General features: G+C 53.7%; 1 protein-coding gene across 1 annotated transcript in view; it reads right to left on the reverse strand.

Moving 5' to 3' along the window:
• Positions 1-22590, reverse strand: part of LOC127045386 (lymphocyte antigen 6E-like) — an 810322-nt gene that overhangs the window by 95183 nt on the left and 692549 nt on the right. The gene's annotated exons all lie outside the window — the stretch shown is intronic.

Consider the following 22590-nt stretch of genomic DNA (forward strand, 5'->3'; position numbering starts at 1 on the left):
TGAAGTGGGCACGAACCTTCGATAGTACCCCGCCATCCCCAATAAGGCCTGGACCTGCTTTTTGGTTTGGGGGCAGCAGGCCAGTCTCTGATCACCTCCACCTTGGCTGGTTCCGGCTTCAGGCAGCCGCTCCCCACCCCGATGGCCCAGGTAAGATACTTCAGCCATCCCCACCTTGCACTTCTCAGGCCTTTACTGTTAACCCAGCCTTTCGGAGTCGGTCCAGGACTTGTTAACCTGGGACACGTGGTCCTCCCAGGTCTGGCTGAAGACGCAGATGTCGTCAATATACGCCTACGGCAAAACTCTCCATCCCCCTCAGTAGGCTGATCCACCAGCGCTGAAGGTGGCCGGCGCTCCCTTGAGGCCGAGGGCAGGGTCAAAAACTCATAGAGCCCCAGAGGGTTGATAAAGGCCGATTTCAGCCTGGCATCTGCGTCCAGCGGCACTTGCCAGTAGCCTTTGGTAAGATCCATAGGTGGTGAGGTACCGTGCACCTCCCAGCTTGTCTAGGAGCTCGTCAGGCCTGGGCATAGGGTAGGCATCAGATACGGTGATTGGCATTGAGCTTTCGATAGTCCACACAGAACCGGATTGACCCATCCTTCTTGGGAACCAGCACTACTGGCGAGGCCCAAGGGCTGGAAGACGGCTGGATCACCCCCAAAGCCAGCATGTCCCTGACCTCTCTTTCAAGATCCTGGGCAGTTTTACCAGTGACCCGAAAAGGGGAGCATCTTATAGGGGGGTGTGACCCGGTCTCCACCCGGTGACAGTCAAATTAGTGCGTCAGGCTGGTTGGAAAACAGCTGTCTGTACAGATGCAGCACCCCTCTGATCTCAGCGTGCTGGCCCGGGGTCAGCTGATCAGAGAGGGGAATCGCCTCCAGGGGGGAACCAGTTTTGTCCCAGGGAATAGATCCACTAAGGGGTCATCTCCCTGCCCCTCCCAATGTCCACACACAGCCAACACACATTCCCCCTGTCATAGTATGGTTTCATCATGTTTCACATGGTACACCCGACGGTGATGTGCCCGGTTTTGACAGCTCCACCACATAGTTTACCTCAATTCAGTTGCTTGATAACCTTGAAGGGGCCCTTCCCAGGCGGCCTGGTAGTTTTGTTTCTCCTCACGGGGGATGAGAACCATCACCTGATCCCCGGTGGCGAAGGCACGGGCTCGGGCTGTTGGCGGTCATACCAGACTTCTGCCTCCTCTGGGCTCGGGCCAGATTCTCCCTGGCCAGGCCCATGAGCTCGGCAGTTCTTTCCCGGAAGGTCAGGACATACTCCACCACTGACTCTCCCTCGGGAGATGCCTTCCCCTCCCATTCGTCCCTCATCAGGTCTAGGGGCCCCTCCCAGCCCGCCTTCCATACAACAGTTCGAAAGGTGAAAACCCAGTAGATTCCTGGGGGTACCTCCTGTACGCAAACAGCAGGTGAGGTAGTACTTGTCCCAATCTTGCGGAGTGCTGGTTCATAAATGTTTTTAGCATCATCTTCAGCGTCCCGTTGAACCTTTCTACCAGCCCGTTGGACTGGGGGTGATACGCTGAGGCCCAGTGTGCTGGACCCCACATTTCTGCCATAAGGACCGGGAGCAGGGCCGACATGAAGTTGGACCCCTGGTCCGTTAAGACCTCCTTGGGAACCCCACCCGGCTTGAAAATTGTCAGCAGCGCATCTGCCACTGTGTCTGCTTCGATAGAGGACAAGGCCACCGCCTCGGGGGTAGGCGAGTGGCAAATCCACCACCACCAGGATGTATTTCTTTCCCTGACCGGGTCGTCTTGCTGAGAGGTCCCACTATGGTCCATGGCCACCTTCTGGAAAGGTTCTTCTATGATGGTGAAGGCCTCAAAGCTGCTTTCCCCTTGTCCCGGGCCTTCCCACCCTCTGGCAGGGATCACAGGATTGGCAGTACTGTCGGACATGGGTAAAGACCCCCGGCCAGTAAAAGTTTCTGTAGCAGCCTCTGCCTGGTGCGCCGGATTCCCTGGTGCCCTGCGAGAGGGATGTCATGGGGAGCCAGGTACAACAGCTTGTGACGGAACTTCTGGGGAACCACCACTGCCTCCTGATCCCCCATGACTCCTACTTCCCCTGGGGGGAGCCCATTCTCGGTACAGGAACCCCTTCTCCCACAGAACCTCTCCTTGCAACCTCTCCTCATGGTCTGTACCGCACTAAGGTCAGCCCGGTCCCTGTGCTTCCGCAAGGAGGGATCTTTCTGCAACTCGGCCTGGAACTCAGCAGCTGGGACAGGAATGGGGACCGGCTCTCTCTTGCTGGTGGGGGTCTGAGGCCGCAGCCTCTCTGCACCGTGCCCTGGCGTTCCCCGCTCCCTGAGTTAGGGTCCTGCACCTCAGGTCGAGTACCTTCCCCGTTTTCGGGGTTGCAGTGCCATTTGCCGACTCTGACTACGAGGTCACGACCAGGGCACTTCTGGGTGTTAGTAGGCCAGTCCTCAAGGTCCCCTCCCATTAACACGTCAGTGGGCCAATATTGGTGTACCCCACATCCTTGGGCCCTCCTTGGCCCCCCCATTTCAGGTGTACCCTTGCCACGGGTACCTTGAATGGGGTCCCGCCCACGCCCATCAGGTCAGGTAGGTGTCGGGCACCATCCGATCTGAGGCCACCACCTCGGGCCGGGCCAGCGTCACCTCTGCGCCCGTGTCCCAGTACCCAGTTGAACCTTCCTCCCATCCACTTCCAGGGAAACAATGCACTCTTTCCCGGAGGGGCAGCCCCGCGCCCACCGGTAAAACAAAAACCGGAAACTGGGAGCATCCATAGGTGGTATGTTGCCAACCCCCTTTCCTGGGAATGTAGCCCCTCCTCCGATTGGGTTTTTACCCAGTCCACCCTCTGCGGGTTGGGTCTGCTTGGTCTGTCCCTGAGCTGGGGCACTGGGCCCGTATGTGACCTCGTTGGCCACAGCGATAGCAGCCCATATCTCGTGGGTCCCCTTGAGTGGGTCGGAGGGACCTGCCGCTGGATGTTCCCCTTTTGGGGGGTTCTCCATAGGCCCCCTTTGGGAGGTCCCATGTTGACTCCTCTCTCTGCGTTGAGGCAGGCCTGCTCCTTCGAGACTCCTCCCTGCCATCCCCTGCCCGACTGTCCAACAAATTGGTCGGCCAGCTGGCCTGCATGCTGCGGGTTCTCCGGCTTCTTGGTCCATCAACCACAGCCTCAGGTCGGACGGGCACTGCTCGTACAGGTGCTCCAGTATGAATAGGTCAAGCAGGTCCTCTTTAGTTTGGGCCCCAGCTGTCCCACTTGCGGGCATACCCCTGCGTCCCGGTTGACCAGTTGTAGGTATGTAACCTCACGGGTTTTACGCTGGCTCCGGAACTTTTTCCGGTACATCTCAGGAGTCAGCCCAAACTCGCGGAGCAGGGCCTGTTTGAAACAGTTCGTAGTCCCCTGCCTCCGCCCCTTTCAGTCGGCTGTACACCTCACGGCTTGTGGAGTCCAGTAAGGGGGTGAGAACTGCGATCCTGTCTGCAGGATCAACCCTGTGCAGCTCGCAGGCATTCTCAAAGGCCGTCAGGAAGGTATCTATGTCCTCCCCCTCCTTACGCCGGGGCAGCAAGTGCTTATCAAAGCTCTTTGTAGGCTTGGGTCCCCCCTCAACTCACCGCAGCTGGGGCCTCACTGCTCCTCAGCTGGGCCAGGTCCAGCTCATGTTTACGCTGTGTTCTCCTTCTCCTCCCGCCTCATGTTTACGCTGGTTCTCCTTCTCCTCCTGCTCACGGCTGGCGCTGGTTCTCCTCATGTTCACGCTGTTTCGCCTTCTCCTCCAGCTCTCGCCTCTTTAACTCGAGCTCCTCCCGTCTCAGCTCCCTTTCATATTCCAGCCGCATCCGCTCCACGGATGCCGAGCGTTGCCGGGAGGATCCCCTGCTGGGGGGTGAGCTTCGCCGGGCAGATCCCCTGCTGGCCGGGGGTGTCACGGTGCCCTCGGTATACACTGGGCTCCTCCCCGCCCTTCCTCTACGCCTAGGAAGGGGGGGTCTCGGGAAGCCCTCGTCCGCCGGCTGACCACTCCCAGCGGGGACAGACACTGGTGCCTGCGCTGCATCTGCTCGGCTGCTTCCTCAGCGACAGGGCTCCGTTCTATTCATGCGGTCTCCCTCCTCCAGCTGGGCAATCAGCTGGTCCTTGGTGCGTCTCCCTGGGTGCAGCCCCCTCTGCTTGCACAGCTCCACCAGGTCACACTTGCGCCGCTTGGCATACATCTTCCTGCTGGCCACTCACAGGCCGGGGTGCTCGCCGCTCCCCACGGTTTCCAGGGGGACCCCTAGTGCACCAGCCCTCTTGAGGTCACCACCTCTCTGCCAGGGTCGAGCTGCAGACTCCTCCGCCCCTGGGACCCGCTCGCTGCAATCCCCGGGGACCCTGTTACTGCAAAGTCCTTCTCACTGGGCACACACTCCCAGGGGTTAACCACCCCTTCGTTTTACTGCTCCCCAGTCACTTACTGCAGGAAGCGCCGTCCACGGGGTGCAGTATATCCCACCGCTGCCACCAGTTGTCACGGAGTGTGGGGGAGTCCGGGCCCTGCACCCCTCTTCCTGGGACCCACAGTGACTCTCAGCCAGTCAGTAAAACAGAAGGTTTATTGGACAACAGGAACACAGGTTACAGCAGAGCTTGCAGGCACAGTCAGGACCCCTCCACCGAGTCCTTCTGGGCTTTCAGGGTGCTTGGATCCTAGCTAGGATACCCTGAATTCCACCCACACAGCCCCAAGCCCAAACTCCAACTGCTTCCCTCCTGCCACTCCCTTCCTTTGTCCCCTTCCCGGGCAAAGGTGTTGACCTTTCCCCTCCCTTACCTAGCTCAGGTTACAGGCTCTGGCATCGTCCATCTCCTAAAGTCCTCCCCTGCTCTCCCACTCCCCACACAGACAGTCCCTACTGCATCACAGGTGCCATGGGTGGGGCCGGAGCAGAGCTGGAGGCAGGGCCATAGTGAAGTTGGAGGCAAAGCAGGGCTCCTTCCCCGTCTCCCATCCACGCCCCACAGTCTGTGGAGCACTGCCATAGACTGAATGGGCCTTGGAGACTCAACGGTCCTCTATCCTTTAGGTTGGTCCAGCCAATTAAGGACTGGGATGGTACTGTTGTTATTAGCATTACTACCCAGTGGCCCCAAACAAGATCTGGATCCCATTGTGCTAGGTGCTGTGCAAACACATAGTTAGTACTCGCCCTAATTATCAGTCACAATAGACAAGACAGAAAAGGGAAATGGAGGCACAGAGCCGTGAAGTGATGATTTGCCCAATGCCACCCCATCAGTCAGTGGCAGAGCTGGGAATAAAGGTGCCCAATTTATTTCCCCATCTAGTACCCTTGATCCCATTCGATGCTAGGGAGAGGTACATGCTGTTGTCTGTGCCGTGGGTACGTGCTGGAGTTTAGAGCCCAGAGATGCCTATCCAGCACCTTCCCCCATCAGTACAAGTTTGCAATGTGTTTTAAGCATGAGGCAAACTTAGGGTGACCAGATGTCCTGATTTTATAGGGACAGTCCTGATATTTGGAGCTATTTCTTACATAGGTGCCAATTACCCCCTGCCCCCATGCCGATTTTTCACACTTACTATCTGGTCACCCTCGGCAAACTCAATAGAGAATCCCTGGTCTCATTTCCCACCAATGTCAATAGCCTTTGGATGAAGTCACCTGCGGTGATTGGTGCTGCTTTGGCGCCTACTACTGGAAGATGCCCTGTCTAGACAGACCCAAAGGTGCTGCCCCTGCAGGGCTCCTTCCTCTGAGACAGCTGTTCTGTTCAGCTGCAAGGGGAAATCCATTCCCTTGATGTTAAGTTCTTGTGTGTTTCCCAAGTGGGGGAATACTCCTCGGGAAGGGCTGCCTGCAGCCCGCTATCTTCCCTTCACCCTCTCCCAGGGACACACTCAGATCTTCCCAGTCATTAGCTGCATGGAACTGGTGCAGTCTCTTCTTCCTTGGTGGCTTTAGCAAGCTCCGTCTGGCCCCAGGGAGTAGGGAAGGGAACCAGAAACCTGTCACTGTTTAACAATGGACCACTGGTCTCCTGCTCCGGGGCGGGAGCACCCATGGAAAAAAAAGAGTGGGTGCTCAGCACCCTCTAGTGGGCCCCACCAATCAGTTCCTCTCCTCCCCTCCAGTTCCTCCTGCCCACTGTGGATCAGCTGTCCCAAGACGGGCAGGAGGTGCTGGGGGGAGGCGGAGGAGTGGGGGCAGTAGGAGGCGGAGCAAGGGTTGGGCCCTTGGGGGAGAGGGCAGAACAGGACAGGAAGAGGTGGGGTGGGGGAACAGCAAGGGCAGGAAGAGATGGGGTGGGGGTGGGGCCTTGGGGGAAGGGGTGGAGTGGGGGCAGGGCCTGGGTTCTTGTCGGTGTCAAGCTTCTCCAGGGAAATCAGCAAGTTGGCACCTGTGACTGCACGTCCAGGCATGACAACTATCCCAGGTGTAGCAGTTTGAGTCCCCAGGCTCTCATTAACCCCTTCTTTGTCAGTCTATGTATCCCACCCCCAGACCTGAGCCGAAGCCTCGAAAGAATCCCCTTGCCTTTGATGGGCTTTGGGTCCGGCTCATAGTGTGGGCCATGATCTGCGAGTCAGTCCCACCTCCAGGTTCTCTCACGCTGTTGCTTGTTCTTAGAGCTGCTGTGGATAGGTTTCCATCGCTGCAGGGAAATGTTTAAATCACCCTCCACCCCCCTGTTCACAACAGCAGCCCCAAACAACACCAACCTGTTTTCACTGGAATTCTTAGAAGAAAATCATGAGAGGGTTTGTGTCAATATCTGGTTCTCTAAAGTTGGTTATTGAAGAGAAGCTACATTTGGGGTCTGAATGACCAGCCAACATCCCTGCAAATGCCATCCTGCCTCTTCCAAACTGTCGGCATAAGAAACATCCAGCATCTATGGCAGAGGCCCAGTGGAGGCCTATGTGAATGGGCTGGCTTGGCGCCAGTCCTCTTTTAGACACGGGTGTGCGCACCACAAAGCCACCGAAGGACTGAGCTGCCAGCAGAAAAGCCTCAGCAGAAAAGCCAAGGACGAGAGGCCTGACCCAGAGCCTGCTGAATTCAGTGGGAGTCTTTCCAGTGACGTCAATGGGCTTCAGATCGGAAGCTCAATGTGCATGGAACCTGTTTCCCTTTTCAAACCTGGAGCGTGTTGCTGAAGATGAGGGTTGAAGCCCATTGGCAGGTCAGTAGATGAAGCTTGCATCCCACTGCCTGTGACACACCCATTCAGCGGCTAGACAGAGGATTCTAATCCCATGCTATACAGTAGGACCTCAGAATTACAAACACCAGAGTTAGGAACTGACTGGTCAACCATATATCTCCTTTGGAACTACTGGAAGTATGCAGTCACACAACAGCAGAGACAAGAAAATAAAAAAAGCACAAATACAATACAGTGCTGTGTTAAGTGTAAACTACTTAAAAAAAGGGAAAGTTTAAAAAAAAAAGATTTGACAAGCGAAGGAAACTGTTTCTGTGGTTGTTTCATTTAAATTAAGAAGCATTTTTCTTCTGCAGGGTAAAGTTTCAGGCTGAGTTGTAAACTTTGAAAGAACAACCAAAGAACTCAAAATGTTTTGTTCAGCATTCCGAACAACCTCCATTCCAAGGTGGTTGTAACTCTGCGGTGCCAGCCTGGATCACTGATGCTCAGACTGAGGCGTGAGCCACCAGTGGCTTGTTAGTGTGTCACCGGCGGCTCTCTGCAACACATGATATTAAAACACGGTGTGATTTCATTATTAACCAATCTAATTTATTAACCAGTCAGGATACTTTTCCTATGTTATTAACCAATTGTAGTTGATAAAATATTAATACTTGATCAGTCATTTTGCTGTGAGAATAATATATATATATATATATACACTAAATATTTCCCCTGTTGTACTGTTTAAATATGACTCTACAGTACTGTAGTAAATGAAACAATGAATTCACACTACTGTGGCTCTTTGGGGGTAATGCTGATCTCTAATTTGGCTCCTGAATCATTGAAGTGGGAGTATCACTGCGATAGCTGTATCACATGTTGGTATTAGACCCATGCTAATAGGACATTGAGAAGCAGTTATTTTCCCACTCCCCATGTCTCCATCAGAAGGCAAATTGACTTTTTAGAGGTTAAAGATTCAGCATTCTACCCTTAGAAATAAACTTGGGCCTCTTTTTGCCAGTTATGGGAAAGATTTTTTTAAAAAGATCTTAGATCTTGGGTTTATTTTCTCTCTCTCTTTCTTTCTTATGTGGCCTGAGAACCTAATTCCTGAGAAGTCAAAGGTATAGACATTCTCATCTTGCCATACCAAGGAAGCAATCTCCCTAGCAACAGAAACTATGGAAGCACTTGGATCTGATTAACTCCCCATCCCATTCAGGTGCCTTTCACTCCCTGTGGTGCCCTGATTGAGGAATTAGCTGCCCTACATTTTGCTGTCAGCGCTCTGGGGGTCAGAGTTGCTTTTCAGTGAATCCTCAAGCTCACCTCTACTAGAAACCATCCAGCTGGCATGCAATTTCTTCATTCAAACTCCAGCGAATGAGAAATCTGCTTTGGGGCTGGAGTAAGGGCTCAAGCTGACAGCCCCAGAGATCAAGGTCCTTGACTTATGCACAGAGCAGGTGCAGCGTCGGCAGCAGCAATACAAGCTTCCCATAGGTTACCCCACCGATGGGCCTCCACCCTGACCTTCACCCTAGTAAGACCAGCTCTAGCCAGCGAGCAGTTCGGTCTCTGAGCTTGACACTACCCAGAAGGATGCTGGTTAGCATGGCAGAGGGGTTTGCAGGGACAGAACTCAGACCCTCTTGTTCTAATAGCACTGGCTACTAAGCTGAGCTCCAGGAAAATCTCCTCTAGCTGGTGGCAGTATTGGCCATATGACACACAATGCACCAAGAGCACTGCTGCCAGCTCATTAGAGTACAGTAGTGGGGTGAGATAGTTAGTTGGTATCTCAGGAGTTGTGATCAACCTTTGGTAGTGAGAGAAGTTTTGAGACATGGGAGAAAACATCAGGCATCTTCATAAAACAAATACAGAGCCTTCAGAAATCCATATCCCCCACCGCCACCCCCACTCAATACACAGATTCATTTGTTTCAATATGCCCTCCATGTCTGGCAAACCCTCCACGCACTTGTCTTTCCTACCACTTAGGCTTTGTCTATATCCCCATTCTCTCTCCAAAATCCTGTCCCTCATCTGGGACTGTCCTCATCTCTCCCCACTTCCCACACACTCATTGGCGCCGGAGCGAGAGAGCCTTCTCCTCTGCACCTGCAACAACCTCTTGGTATCTTTCAAGCCTGTAGACTCCCCAGCTCCACTTCACACACCAGCTGAAAAAGTCTCTTTTCTTCCACGCATTGAGAGTGCATTTGAATTTCTCCCTCCCTTTGCTTGTTATTTGTCTCTATGCTATCAAGCTTCCGTGAGCCAGTCGCTATGAAGGGTGGTGCCCAGAGATGAGTGACTTCTAGCTCAGCACCCAGAGCCACAGAAGGAAAGGGAAGCAACCTGCCCACAGAATAACTTTGCTTCCTCACCAGACCCCGCTGACAAAATCAAAGCTGTCGGGGAAGATTTTCAAAAGCCTCTGATCATATGGGGTGCCTCCAGCTTTCACCCCTTTCAAGCTGGACACCCCAGAAAAGGACGTGCTCGAAACCACTAATCCTCTTTGCAAAGGTTGGCCCGGTTGCTTTGCAGTTGCAAAACCCTTTTATTCCTATAATGTCTGTACCATGGGAAAGCCACCAGCTGCATTTCCATCTTGCATCAATCATTAAATCGTGTTTAATAACTACCAAAAGGAGGTGAATAAGTGAAACTCCTGCTCAGAGCATCATTTCTTCATTAAGATGTGAGGGGAGGAGGGAGTGTTGCCCAGATCCAGGGAGAATCTAATGCCCTTTTTATAGCAAAGGCAATATTAATATCGTATATGAATGTGAACGTTCAGGATGGGAATCTCTGCAGACAGCAGCCCAACAGGCTCTGTAATAACCTATGTCTCGTTTCCATAGAGACTTGGGCAGTTTTCTCCAGCAGCGCAATCATGATTGACACTGAACACCTTCTGAGAAGTAGAACCCCGGTGTCATAGAAACGGGCTATGAATGTGCATTTAAAGCCTCTCATCACAGGGTGGTGTTTTTGTTTCCCTAAGTCAATTTTGTGCCAGCGAAAGATGTGCTGGATCGACAGCTCTGGTGATGGAGGGCCCGTCTTTATTCCACCAAACAGGTACAGTGCAGGCAAGCGACCAGTCCTCGCTGGGATAATGGGAGAGGGGGCGAGTGGGTGGGGAGACAGAGATGCCTGATTGCTTTTGCTGAACAGAATTGCGTGGGGGAATCCAGAGTATGTGCTGACTTCACAGCGTGTGGGTGGTTCTGGAGGGCTCTTCCGTGTAAACAGGCAAAGATGGTCTCCTCGTACCACACTGCAGTGGCTGGTTTGCTTTCATTTTCAGTGTAAATTGGACAGCGTGGGGAGGGGCGACTGGGAAGGGGGCATGGGATTGTTCCATCTCTAGGTTGACAGTTCACACAGCAAATGAGTCAGACCTGAGAATCCAAACTCCCCCGTGAGAGGGGCTGTGTGAGAGGGGGAGTTGCTGCACCGGATCTGCACGGCCCACTCATGATTCAGATCCAAAGTCCTGAGGGAGCCTTTTCCGGATCCAGATCAGAGTAAGGGGAGCAAGGGTGAGGGGAAACAAAATCCATAAGGTGCCTCTTCCTGGTGGTTCTCTCTCCTGGCCCCCACATCAAACCAGCTCTCCCTCCCTCTGCCCATGTCACTGCCCCTCGCCCTACAGCCCTCCCACCCCACTGGTCACCCTTGACTTCCAGCAGGGGCCTTCACTCTTCCCTCTGATAGGAGCAGGAAGGGAAAGGGGTAGAGGGGATGCCACATAGTCTTACTGGGCCTTTCAGAGGGTTGACAGGTAAAGGCCACCCCTTCCCCACCCCCAGAACATTCAGTATTATTCTCCGCTTCCCACAGCAAAGCCTTCTCCAGCCATCACACTGAGCTACAGGCCCCAGATGCCCAACTCTGTGGTTCTCATGGGGGGCACCGCCCCACAGAGGGCTGGTGAGGGAAGGACCCCTCTGATCCCTCCCCCAGCAGACCGGGAGGATGGAGAAGAGGAACAAGGGTCATTGCCCCCCCTCCCCTGAAGACAGGGATGGTGAGGGGAGCAGAGAGGCTTGGCTGTGAAGAAGGTTAAATGTAGGCTGGGTAAGAAGGAAGGTGCCTGGGAAGGGTGGGTCAGAGGGAGGAGAGGCAGTTGGCCAGGGTGACATGGACCTGGGTGGGGATGAGAAGGTGCTAGGAGGAGGCATACCTGGGTGCATGGGACAATGGGAAAGATGCTGGGAACCATGCCTAGCATCCCGTCCCAAACAGAGCAGCGGATTGTGAGTACCCCGACAGAAAACACCTCTGGCTAGCGGGGTGCTGCCTGCTGGGGCAGAGTCTGCTCCGGAGCATGTAAAGCACCATGGCTTCTAGCTGCCCCTACCCCTAGTACTGCTCCGGTTTCTTTACCTCAGCTGGGGCTAGGACATGCCATGGTGACACTTCACCCCACCGGGACCCTTTCCCCTCCATGTCCAGCCAGCTCTGCTGGCCAGTGCAGGGGCACAGCTCCCCATCCCGTGCACAGAGGCGCACTAGCAGGAAGCTGCATCCAGTGCTTTGGAGCGGAGCATGGAGCAGCAGGTTTTTGCCTGGAGCTGGAGCAGAACCGGAGCACAGCTCCAAAGCCCTGGCTGCATCCCCACTTAGGAAATTGCAGTTGTGACCACCTCCCCCCTTTGTGCCCTGGTGCAAGGCAGAACCATTACCTGGCCTTTAGACAACACTCTCCAGCTCTGTCCTGGCACCAATTCCCTCCTGCTTCCCCTACAGCCCTGTAAATCTACCTAAGCTCTTGGTTCTTATTGGGCACATCCACACTGTATTGTAAACCTGGGTTTACAATTGCTGGACCTGGTCTCAGGGCCTGGCTGATGTGTCCATACTACATTACACAGCCCTTCTGACTTGCGTCTATGGCTTGAGCTGCGTCCACAAATGACAGGGCTTGGGCCCGAGTCCCAGTGGTACTTGGGCTCTGATCCACCCTGCTAGCAGGGTCATAGTATGCGAGTCCAGAGTGCTTGCTGTCCTGACTCAGACTGATTTGTGTGTGGACGGAAGGAGGGCTGTGGGCTCAAACCTGAGTCAGAGCCTGGACTTAGTCTGCAGTATAGACATGCCCATTGTCTCCAGCACCCTCTTGTGGCTTCCTGGTCTGCCCCCACCCCATGTATCTTCCTTTGCCCCCAGCAGCCTCTGCTTTACATTTACTGAGGGGTTCCGCACTTGGTCACTGGGCTTTGGATCAGGCCACAAGCTTTCTTTCCTTTCTCCTTCTAAAATGACCCAGTAACGAACTGAAATCTACACCGCACGTGTTCAAATCCCCACCCTGGTGATTCATCCCGCCAAGGCAGACTTAGTGTATTAAAGCCCTTTAAATTGCGCCTTATATCTAACCTGTGGCTGCTTGGATACAAAAGATCCCACAGCACATTTCAAAAGAGCATCATTGAGCCCCATCCAACCTTTCCCACTGATTGCCATGTACTAGTTGGTTGTGACCCTCCACTCCAGAGGTGGCTGCATTTCAGTGGGGCTCCATGTGTATAGTTTGTGTGCAGGGCCGGTGCAACCACAAGGCAAACTAGGTGGCCACGTAGGGCACCAAGATTTGAGGGCGCCAAAAAGCGGTGCCCAAAATGTCTGGGATGCTCACCTGGCGCCGGCTAAACGTGTAACCGCTTCCCTCCGCTGTGCGAGAGGGCGCTGTGGCTTTGATCAGCTCCGGCTGGCCGCCAAGTGATGTCATTCCTCCTCGGGCCGCCGGGAGCGCTGCACTGCTCCCTGCTGCTCTGGCTCTGCCCCAGGCCTCCCGCCCCGCCCCCACTCCCCCAGGCTCTGCAGCAGGGCCGGGACTGCGCTCACCGGGAGGGGGACGTGCAGAGATCCGGCCCCAGCTCCGCCAAAGGGGGGTGCTGGGGCGTGGTCCCCCCTGCCCCCAAGCAAGCCCCGCCCCACCCGGAGGCCTGGGGTCCCCCAGTCCTCCCCCCAGAGGCCTGAGGCACCCCCCCCCGGCCAGCCCCACACCCTTGTCCTGCCTGCAGCCAGCCCCTGCTGCACCCCCTGCCCTGCCCCCAGCCAGCCCCACACCCCCTGTTCTGCCCCCAGCCAGCCCCTGCTGCACTCCCTGCCCACAGCCAACCCCACAGCCCCTGCCCTGTCTCCAGCCAGCCCCACACCCCTTGCCTGCAGCCAGTCCCACAGCCCCTGCCCTGTCTCCAGCCAGCCTCACACCCCCTGCCCTGCCTGCAGCCAGCCCCTGCTGCACCCCCTGCCCTGCCCACACCCCGCCCCACACCCCCTGCCCGCAGCCAGCCGCTGCTGCACCCCCTGCCCACAGCCAGCCCCTTGCCCCCAGCCAACCCCTGCTGCACCTCCTGCCCTGTCCAAAGCCAGCCCCACACCCCCTGTCTCCAGCCAGCCCCTGCAGCACCCCTCTGCCCTGCCTCCAGCCAGCCCCACACCACACCCCACACCCCCTGCCCACAGCCAGCCCCTGCTGCACCTCCTGCTCACAGCCAGCCCCACAGCCCTTGCCCTGCCCCAGCCAGCCCCTGCTGTACCCCCTGCCCTGCCTGCAGCCAGCCCCACACCCGTCTGCCCACAGCCAGCCCTACACCCTCTGCCCTGCCCGCAGCCAGTCCTATGACCCCTGCCCGCAGCCAGCCCGACACCCCCTGCCATGCCTCCAGCCAGCCCCTGCCGCACCCCCTGCCCTGACCCCAGCCAGCCCCACATCCCCCCTGCCCACAGCCAGCCCTACACCCCCTGCCCTTCCCACAGCCAGCCTCACACCTCCTGCCCACAGGCAGCCCCACACCCCTTGTCCTGTCCCCAGCCAGTCCCTCCTGCACCACCTGCCCAAAGCCAGCCCCACACTCCCTTGTCTCCAGCCAGCCCCACACCACCCTGCCCGCAGCCAGCCCCACACTCCTTGCTATGCCTCCAGCCAGCCCCTGCCGCACCCCCCTGCCCTGCCTCCAGCCAGCCCCACACCCTGCCCCACAACCCTCTGCCCACAGACAGCCCCTGCTGCACCCCCTGCCCTACCTGCAGCCAGCCCCATACCCCCTGCCCCCAGCCAGCCCCACAACCCCTGCCCTGCCCACAGCCAGCCCCATACCCCCTACCCCCAGACAGCCCCTCATTGCCCTGCCCGCAGCCAGCCCCACACCCCTTGCCATGCCTCCAGCCAGCCCCAGCCACACCCCCTGCCCTGCCCCCAGCCAGCCCCACACTCCCCTGTCTCCAGCCAGCCCCTGCCGCACCCCTTGCCCTGCCTCCAGCCAGCCCCATACCCCCTGCCCTGACCCCAGCCAGCCCCACACTCTCCTGTCTCCAGCCAGCCCCTGCTGCACCCCCTGCCCTGCCAACAGCCAACCCCACACCCCCTGCCCTGCCCCCAGCCAGCCCCACACCCCCTGTTTCCAGCCAGCCCCTGCTGTACCCCCTGCCCTGCCCCTAACCAGACCCACACCCCCCTGTCCACAGCCAGACCCACACCCCCTGCCCTGCCTCCAGTCAGCCCCTGCCGCACCCCCTGCCCTGCCCGCAGCCAGTCCCACACCCCCTGCCCTGTCTCCAGCCAGCTGCACACCCTCTGCCCTGCCTGCAACCAGCCCCACACCCTCTGCCTGCAGCCAGCCCCACACCCCCTGCCCTGCCCGCAGCCAGCCCCACACTCCCCTGCCTCCAACCAGCCCCACACGCCCCGTCTCCAGCCAGCCCCTGTTGCACCCCCTACCCAAAGCCAGCTAGCCCTACACCCTGTCAGGTTATTCATTTATTTTCATTAAATATGCAGGCTAAATATTTAAATTAATAAATTTTCAAGACGAATCTGTGTTAATTCTAATGAACGATGCCACATTATGCAGTATTCATTTTTGAAAGTTTATAATAAGTGATGCTCCAGGGGGAGGGGTGGGGGTGGGGGCGGGGGCGGGGGGGGCAAGGTGGAAGTTTTGCCTAGGGCGCAAAATATCCTTGCACCAGCCCTGTTTGTGCTGGGTATAAAGGTCCCGTGTAAGTGGGAATTGACAGACCACAGCATGGCTGGTTTGGGTCCCCTCCAGAAGCAATAGGAGCAGGCACTGAATGGAGCATAGTCAGTCAATGGGCTCCTGTGGGTACCACGGTAACTCTCTGCATAGACCTCATTAGGACATTGCGCTCCATAATGTTTCGTGGAAATATGCTTATAAGTGTGAATATGATGTAACTGGAATATGCTTCATGCAAAAGGTCTCTTGTAAGGTATCATTACAAAGCTTATAATCTACTGAGTGTGATCATCCTATTTGTATGAATGTATCACTCTTGCATCTGAAACTAGAAATATGAAGTGTAACTCTGAGGGTCTATTGTAATTATGCAAAGTGGGGGCCATTAATGGTTGTTTAGCATCTTGATGGCTCCCACTGACTAGAACAATTGGTTGTAAATGGCTCTGTTTACTTGTAAGCCTTCCTTTGTACCTGTGAGCCAGCCTCTGGGTAATGAAGTCTTACAGTGACATGTGACCATGTCACATGATACTGGAATCCATTTTAAACCTGGCACTTTTCCATTTAGAAAGAGGGGTGGGAACTCAGAGAGACAAAAGATTCCTGCCTTGTGCCAAATGTAGAAAAGGGGGATGGAAAAGAACAAAGGAGATTCCAGTCATGAGAAAAAACACTAGTTTCCATCTAAGATGTTTGCTAGAACTGACAAGGACTGTACCAGCGGAAAGGAATGTGCCCAGACTAGGAAGAAGTCTAGTCTGTGAAAGAAACTTAGTGGAACATCTCTGAGGGTGAGATTTTACCTGTAATTAGGGTTAGACTTGTGTGGTTTTGCTTTACTTTGCTTGGTGACTTACTTTGTTCAGTCTGTTATTACTTGGAACCGCTTAAATCCTACTTTTTATACTAGATAAAATCCCTTTTGTTTATTGATAAACCCAGAGTAAGTGATTAATACCTGGGGGAGCAAACAGCTGTGCATATCTCTCTATCAGTGTTATAGAAGGTGGACAATATATGTTTACCCTGTATACAATTTATACAGATGAAAACAGATTTATCTGGGGTTTGAATCCCATTGGGAACTGGATATCTGGGTGCTGGAGATAGGTGACCTGCTGAGCAGTTTTTGGTTAAAGTCTGCAGCTTTGGGAGAGTGGACAAGACTTGGGTCTGTGTTGCAGCAGGCTAGCGTGTCTGGCTCAACAAGGCAGGGCTCTGGGGTCCCAGGCTGGCAGAGAAAATGGGCTCAGAGGTAAATTCAGCACATCAGGTGACCATCCCAAGGGGGTCTCTGTGACTGAACCCGTCATACTCATTGTAACTGTCACATTATCTGAGTGCCTCACCAACATGAGCAGACCTTGTCTTCACAACACTTCTGGGTGGTAGGGAAGTATTAGCTCCCTCAAACTGATAATTAATGAGACACAAGGTAGATTAAATGACTGCACAAGATTGTAAGGGAAATTAGTGGCAGAGCATGGCAAGGAAGCAGACCTGGGCCTTGGGAGACAAAGGTTATGTTCCCTACTGTGCCCCACAACATCCCACTGACCATGTGACCTTGGGCAAATAATCCAGTTGCTCTATGCCTCAGTTTCCCAACTGGAACACTTGGGGAATTTCCCATTTGTAATGTGAGGCTAATGTGTGTTGTGAGGCTCAAGGCTATAAAGGTTTGAGGTGTTCAGATAGGATGGGCTGACATCAGCACCCTAGATAACTGTGAATGGAACCCAACCCTCTTGGGTTCCAGCCCAGTGCCCCGTCCCTTCTTACCCTCAGTTCTTACATACAACACAGCACCCTACAATGTTACACCTTTTCTTCCCCAGAGACACCAACAAGGACTGTCCCATTCCAGGCAATATCCCCAATTCCTCTGACACCTGTTGCACAGAGCTCCTCCCAAAAGCCAAGACACTCTCTCCCAAGCGATGACTAGTTGTGTGTCGGAAACAACCGTTGTTGGGTTTTTATTGCTTGGATTATTTGCTATTTCTTGACAAGCTCACACAAGGTCTCCCCACGTCCCACGAGAGGGCAGCTGTTTGGTGGATGCAGGCTGCTGTGTCCCAGAGCTGCGCATGGTGCTGGAAGCCAGAATACAGCTCTCAGGTGGAGACAACGGAATAGTTATTTTTCAATTCAAAGTTTGCCAGGGTTAATTCTAGGGTTGTTTTAACTCCTCAGGTCCTAGATGTGATACACTGAAATAGAGTTCGGTAATGGACGAATCTGAGGAAGTGCTAATGAAGGGAAGGCGGTGCGGGAATTGAGAACTTGGGGAGGTAGCGAGGTGGTTGCTGGGGGCTACCAGGTGGACGGGGGAGCTGGCTGTGATTGTGCTGGGCAGTGGATAATGGGGATGCCGTCATGCAGGTGTGGATGCCAGATAGGAATGTGTCACTGGTGGGGGGTGCTGGGTGCCGCCCAAGGACGGCATGGAGCTGACAGAGTACTACGAGCAGCGGGTGCTGCGGGAACCAGGAAGCTGAGTGGAGGGGGATGAAATCACCCCAGGATTCCTGCCTCTGTTGTGGCCATGAGATAGCTTAGGAGGGTGGAGTCCACGGGCAGAGGGAGAGCTAGGAGCAGCTCATGCCATCCTAGAAACTCACTTTAGTGTTGCCTTTGGCTCCTTTAGTGCCCAGCTATGCCAGGCCCTCTTGCAAAGGTGGAGGTTCCCCGAAGGTCCCAGGCCAGCTGTAGGTTTTTTATCCCCTCACAGAGGTACCCACAGAGTACGTAGTTCACTAGGGAGTGTGTATGGGACACCCCTAAAGACCAGCGGCCGTAGGTAATACAGCATGCAAAATGGGGAAAGCATTCCAGGCAATAAACTCCCAGGAGGGAACAACAGCACCAATGTTTTAGCTCCAAACCAGGGACAGTAAATGCCTTTGGGAGGAGGGTGATGCTGACTCAGTCTCTAATAAAGCTCTGGGTGGGTTTTATGAGAGAGGATTTTAACAGGTGCTGCTCTGGGTGTGTAGGGAGGAGAGATGTTGCTCTCTAGTGGCTGGGCTCATGGGGCAGTTAAGGGACCTACATCAGTAATAGGCTTGTGTAGTTTTTGGCTCTGGAGGACTGTGGTTCTAGTCCCAGCTCCCCAGCAATGTGTGTGACTCATACTGGAGAGCATTTGTCTGTTGTGGTCTGCAGCCCATGGATGCATTATGCTCAGCTGAAGAAGTCTAGCAGCCTTCCCCCTCAAAAGACCATGCAGGGGGGCCAGGGGTTAACAAGGAGCTCTGCGGCACCACAAAAGTTGTGAGGCACAGTCAGCATGAGTGAATTGGGTGCCTGTTCACTGAGAGCTTTGGAAAAGTTGGAAGATATTTGGAATCCCACCAGGCTGGGTGGGTGAGAAAATACAAACCTTCCATCTCCTCATTGTTATTTTGTATCATACCCTTCCCCTTATCCATCTCCTCTTTAAACTAACCAATCCCAAGCTGGTCAGCAGCCTCTCCTCATAGAGAAGCCCCTTCAGTTTTTTACCCGTGTCTCTCTATGCCTCAATGGTTTGAGCATTGGCCTGCTAAACCCAGGGTTGTGAGTTCAGTCCTTGAGCAGCCCATTTAGGGATCTGGGGCAAAAATCTGTCTGGGGATTGGCCCTGCTTTGAGCAAGGGGTTGGACTAGATGATCTCCTGAGGTCCCTTCCAATGCTGATATTCTATGAAACTATTTTTGGGATGGGATGAGGTGACCAGAAATAAGCACAGTATCTCCAGGGAGGGTGAGCCATTGATCTCATGTTATTAGTGGCTATCAAACCCATCTCATGCACTGAACGCCTTGCTCATCCTGTCATAAAAGCCAACACAAAACCAGCCACCTGGGCTTTCAAACTACAGAAATAGGGAGTTTGTTGCATGTTTTAACTGAAGGCCCAGTCATTTTGTGAGGCCCTGTCCCAGGGCTGGGTGTTTTGGGTTAGGACCTGAGAGCTCTTTTCCTGCTCTAATATCACCCAGCACTCTCCCTAGGAGGGGCAGACAAGGCATCTTATCTCATCTGGTGGGCCCTGATTGGCTACTGCTTCCTGTCAGCCCCTCTGGCCACTGAAGGACCAAGCCTTGTTGGTTCTGACAGTCCAAGACCCTGAGTGACTTCTCTAGGCAGTGCTCAGTGGTCTAAACTCACTGCCTCTCTTTTCCAGGTGACACTCTTCCTTCAGGTAGGGATGTCAGGGGTCAGAGAAAGCCTGGCATACCATGTCACAGTGACTTACAGGTTGAAGAGGATAGAAGTCACACCAACATAGACTGCCTCTGTATGCTGGGCTGGTATCATAATGCAAGGCAGAGTCAGAGTCAAGGTCACTATTTTAACTTTGGCATGGTGTTTAAACTGGTAGACTCACTCCACCACTGTCCACTGAGTGGAACTGGAACTGTTCAACTATCTGTCAGAGGCCCTCTACTGCTAAGCACTGAAGGAGTGCTTTTAGCTCAGGTGGTAGGAAGCCTCTTTTCAGCTTTTCTACCCCCACAGAGGCCATGAAATTTTGCTTTGTAAGAGTATGTAGCAAACACACCCTATGCCTGCCTGTAGCATCCCCTGGAATGGATGTGGAACAATATCATCTCCAGTGATCATAGCAGCTAGCAGGCTATGAAGGCAGTAGTTATGGCAGCATCATATTGACATGGTAAGTGGAGCTGTTATAGCCTGTTGTGTCAGTAATTACTCATTGACATACCACAGTATAATGGATCTACGGAGCAGTTACTTTCTGTGTGTACCAATACCTGACTTTCACAAGAGTCAATCAATATGATTGACAAGATTGACCATTCCAATTTCTTTGTTTAAAAAACAAACAAAGCAAACGAAAAAAAATAAACAAAGCAAAACAAAAAAAAATGACACAGAGATTTAAAAAAATACCATGCAAAAATATTCTAATAGGAATGCCCACATGGGAAAGGTCCCTCCCACTGTGTTCTCTATAGTGTCCTGGCCAGTCAAAACCAGGGGATGCAAAACAGTCTTTAAACAAACCTGAAATAGTGCTTGTTTTCCACTCTCTAAGAGCTTGATACAAAGTACCATTGTGGTCAGTTGAAAGATTCCAGTTGAATTCAATGGGCTTTGGATCAGGTTCCAAGAAACTTCAGGAAGGTTCCTGTCTTAGTTTGGTCAAGGATTTCAGGTTGGTTCTGTGTTGATTGGACTTAATCCATTCCCAGCTTGTGAACATGCCTGAGGACTCCCTAATGGCTGAGCTTGGAGCTGTAATAAGGCATTTCTTCATTAATGGAGGTTTAAGCCCCGGGGCTCCCCAGGGACCTGTGGGCTGCCCCAGCAGAAAATAGGCAATTATTTGGCTGCAGTTGGATTAAAATCCAGATGGGACTGACCCGAAATTGAAAACCTTGCCAATTTATAAAGCTCTCCATGCTCCAGGCAACCTCCACAGCAAAATCCATCTCTTCCCGTCTTCACTGAGCTAGCATCTGCCCTCTCTCCATCCCGGTACATGATCCAGTCACCAGTGATGCAAGAGCCTTCTCCTAGGTCGCTTCTGCCAGCTAGCCCAGCCTTTCTTATATCTTCATCTCACTGACACCCTGGGTATTTTTCAGTTCAGATCAGAAAACACCGCTCCTCCCCGTACCTTATATTTTCTCTCCAGGAGCTTTTATTTATTGAACTTTATGGGAAATAGATTTTTAAAAATATTTTATTTTACTCTCCACTAGCATAGCTTTGTCCCCCTCTGCTGGATGAGTCAGTTACTGTCTCTTGCTTAACAGGGCTGCTCCTTTAGCTCAGAGTGGGAACTCTTGCTTTTAATTACAGCGGCCCAGGGTTCATTCCTTGCAGCTGACCCACTCAAGAGCATCATTATGCTGGGGTGCTATATTACACCGTGTCCCAGAGCAATCTTATGGTTGGATTTGCTGACTGAGTTCCTATTGCTAATAGTCCCACTGTTACCAAAACATGACATCTAGATCTGCCCGGTGGTGCTGAGGATCAGACATAGAAGGGGATGCCCGGGTTTCACTGATCTAGACTGGCTCAGGAATGATCATAAATTGGTATTGTCTGATGACTGTGAAATGGGTGAGTGATTCAGTTCGGTTCAGCGTCCTCCCAAACCAATGCAGTTATCACTAACGTGAGCTTCCTGTATGGCAGCCGAGGCAGATGGACAAGGACTGAGTAGGTGTGATACCAGCAGACCCCGGTCGGCAGCGGACAGAATTGAACCGGGGACGTCTGGAGCCTAGGGCATGAGCCTCTACAGCACGAGCTAAAAGCCAATGGGCTGGTTGCTAAGGCTGTAGAGCAGTATCTCTCTCTCTCAGTGGGCTCGATGCCACTAGATGGGACAGAGCACCACACCCAGGAGGTGTGTGGGTTAGATAGAGCTTGGCTACACTGGCGCTTTACAGCGCTGCAACGTTCTCGCTCAGGGGTGTGAAAAAACACCCCCTTGAGCACAGCAAGTGACGGGCTAGTGTAGACAGTGCACCAGAGCTGGCGATGGGTTTTTTTAGAGCGCTGGGAGAGCTCTCTCCCCACACTCTGCTGCAGCTACACAAGCCACGTTAAAGCTCTGCTGGGGCAGCGCTTTAATGTTGCCGCTGTAGACTAGCCCATAGGCATGGAGGCTGAACAAACCCTCACCTCTAGGTCAGGTTTGCAGTGCAAGAGAAGGGCAGAATCTTGGGCTGTGCTATGGCAAAAGAGTGATCTCCAACTCGGTCAGTCCAGCACATTTTAACAGCCCTAAGTTCACTTCACCTACTGGGCTAGATTCTCTGCCATGGCATGGTCTCTTTACACTGCCCTGGAGAACTAAAGCCATGGACCCAGTCAATGGAAAATATCCATGGTGCAGAGAGATTTCCCAGCTGGAAAGGGCCAGCACGATGGCTCTCCACTTCTCCTCGCTGCTCCTGACATTGACCACTTGGGAAAGGTGGGTGTGGCTTGCGTGCTCTGGCTATTCTGAGCTGCTGATCCCCCCTGGGCAGTTGAGCATAGTTAGAGCAGCGTGGAGGCTGCTGTAACTTTCCTCTGATTGGACCCAGAACTGGGGAAGCACAAAGGTGAGATGACTGTAACCAGACATATGCCTCCCCACCCTAGATGGCATTGCAGCACTCTGCCTCAGTTTCCCTTTCTCCCAGCGCCCCTTCAATTAACTCCACCAATCCAGAGTCCTTAGAAACATCCCCCTAATTTAGTTAGTTATATAAAATTCATAACACACGGTCCTGGGGCTTCTCCCCAGAGAGGATCGGAGACCACTTTTCCCCTGAGCCAATCCAGGCCTTCCCACTGAAGCTTCCCCTGCTTTCGGTAGGCTACTTCCAGCCCTGCCTGCCTGGAGTCATTTGGGTCTGAAGTCCAAGACTT

The sequence above is a fragment of the Gopherus flavomarginatus genome, chromosome 2 (assembly GCF_025201925.1).
Source record: "Gopherus flavomarginatus isolate rGopFla2 chromosome 2, rGopFla2.mat.asm, whole genome shotgun sequence".
In the NCBI taxonomy this organism is placed as follows: domain Eukaryota; kingdom Metazoa; phylum Chordata; order Testudines; family Testudinidae; genus Gopherus; species Gopherus flavomarginatus.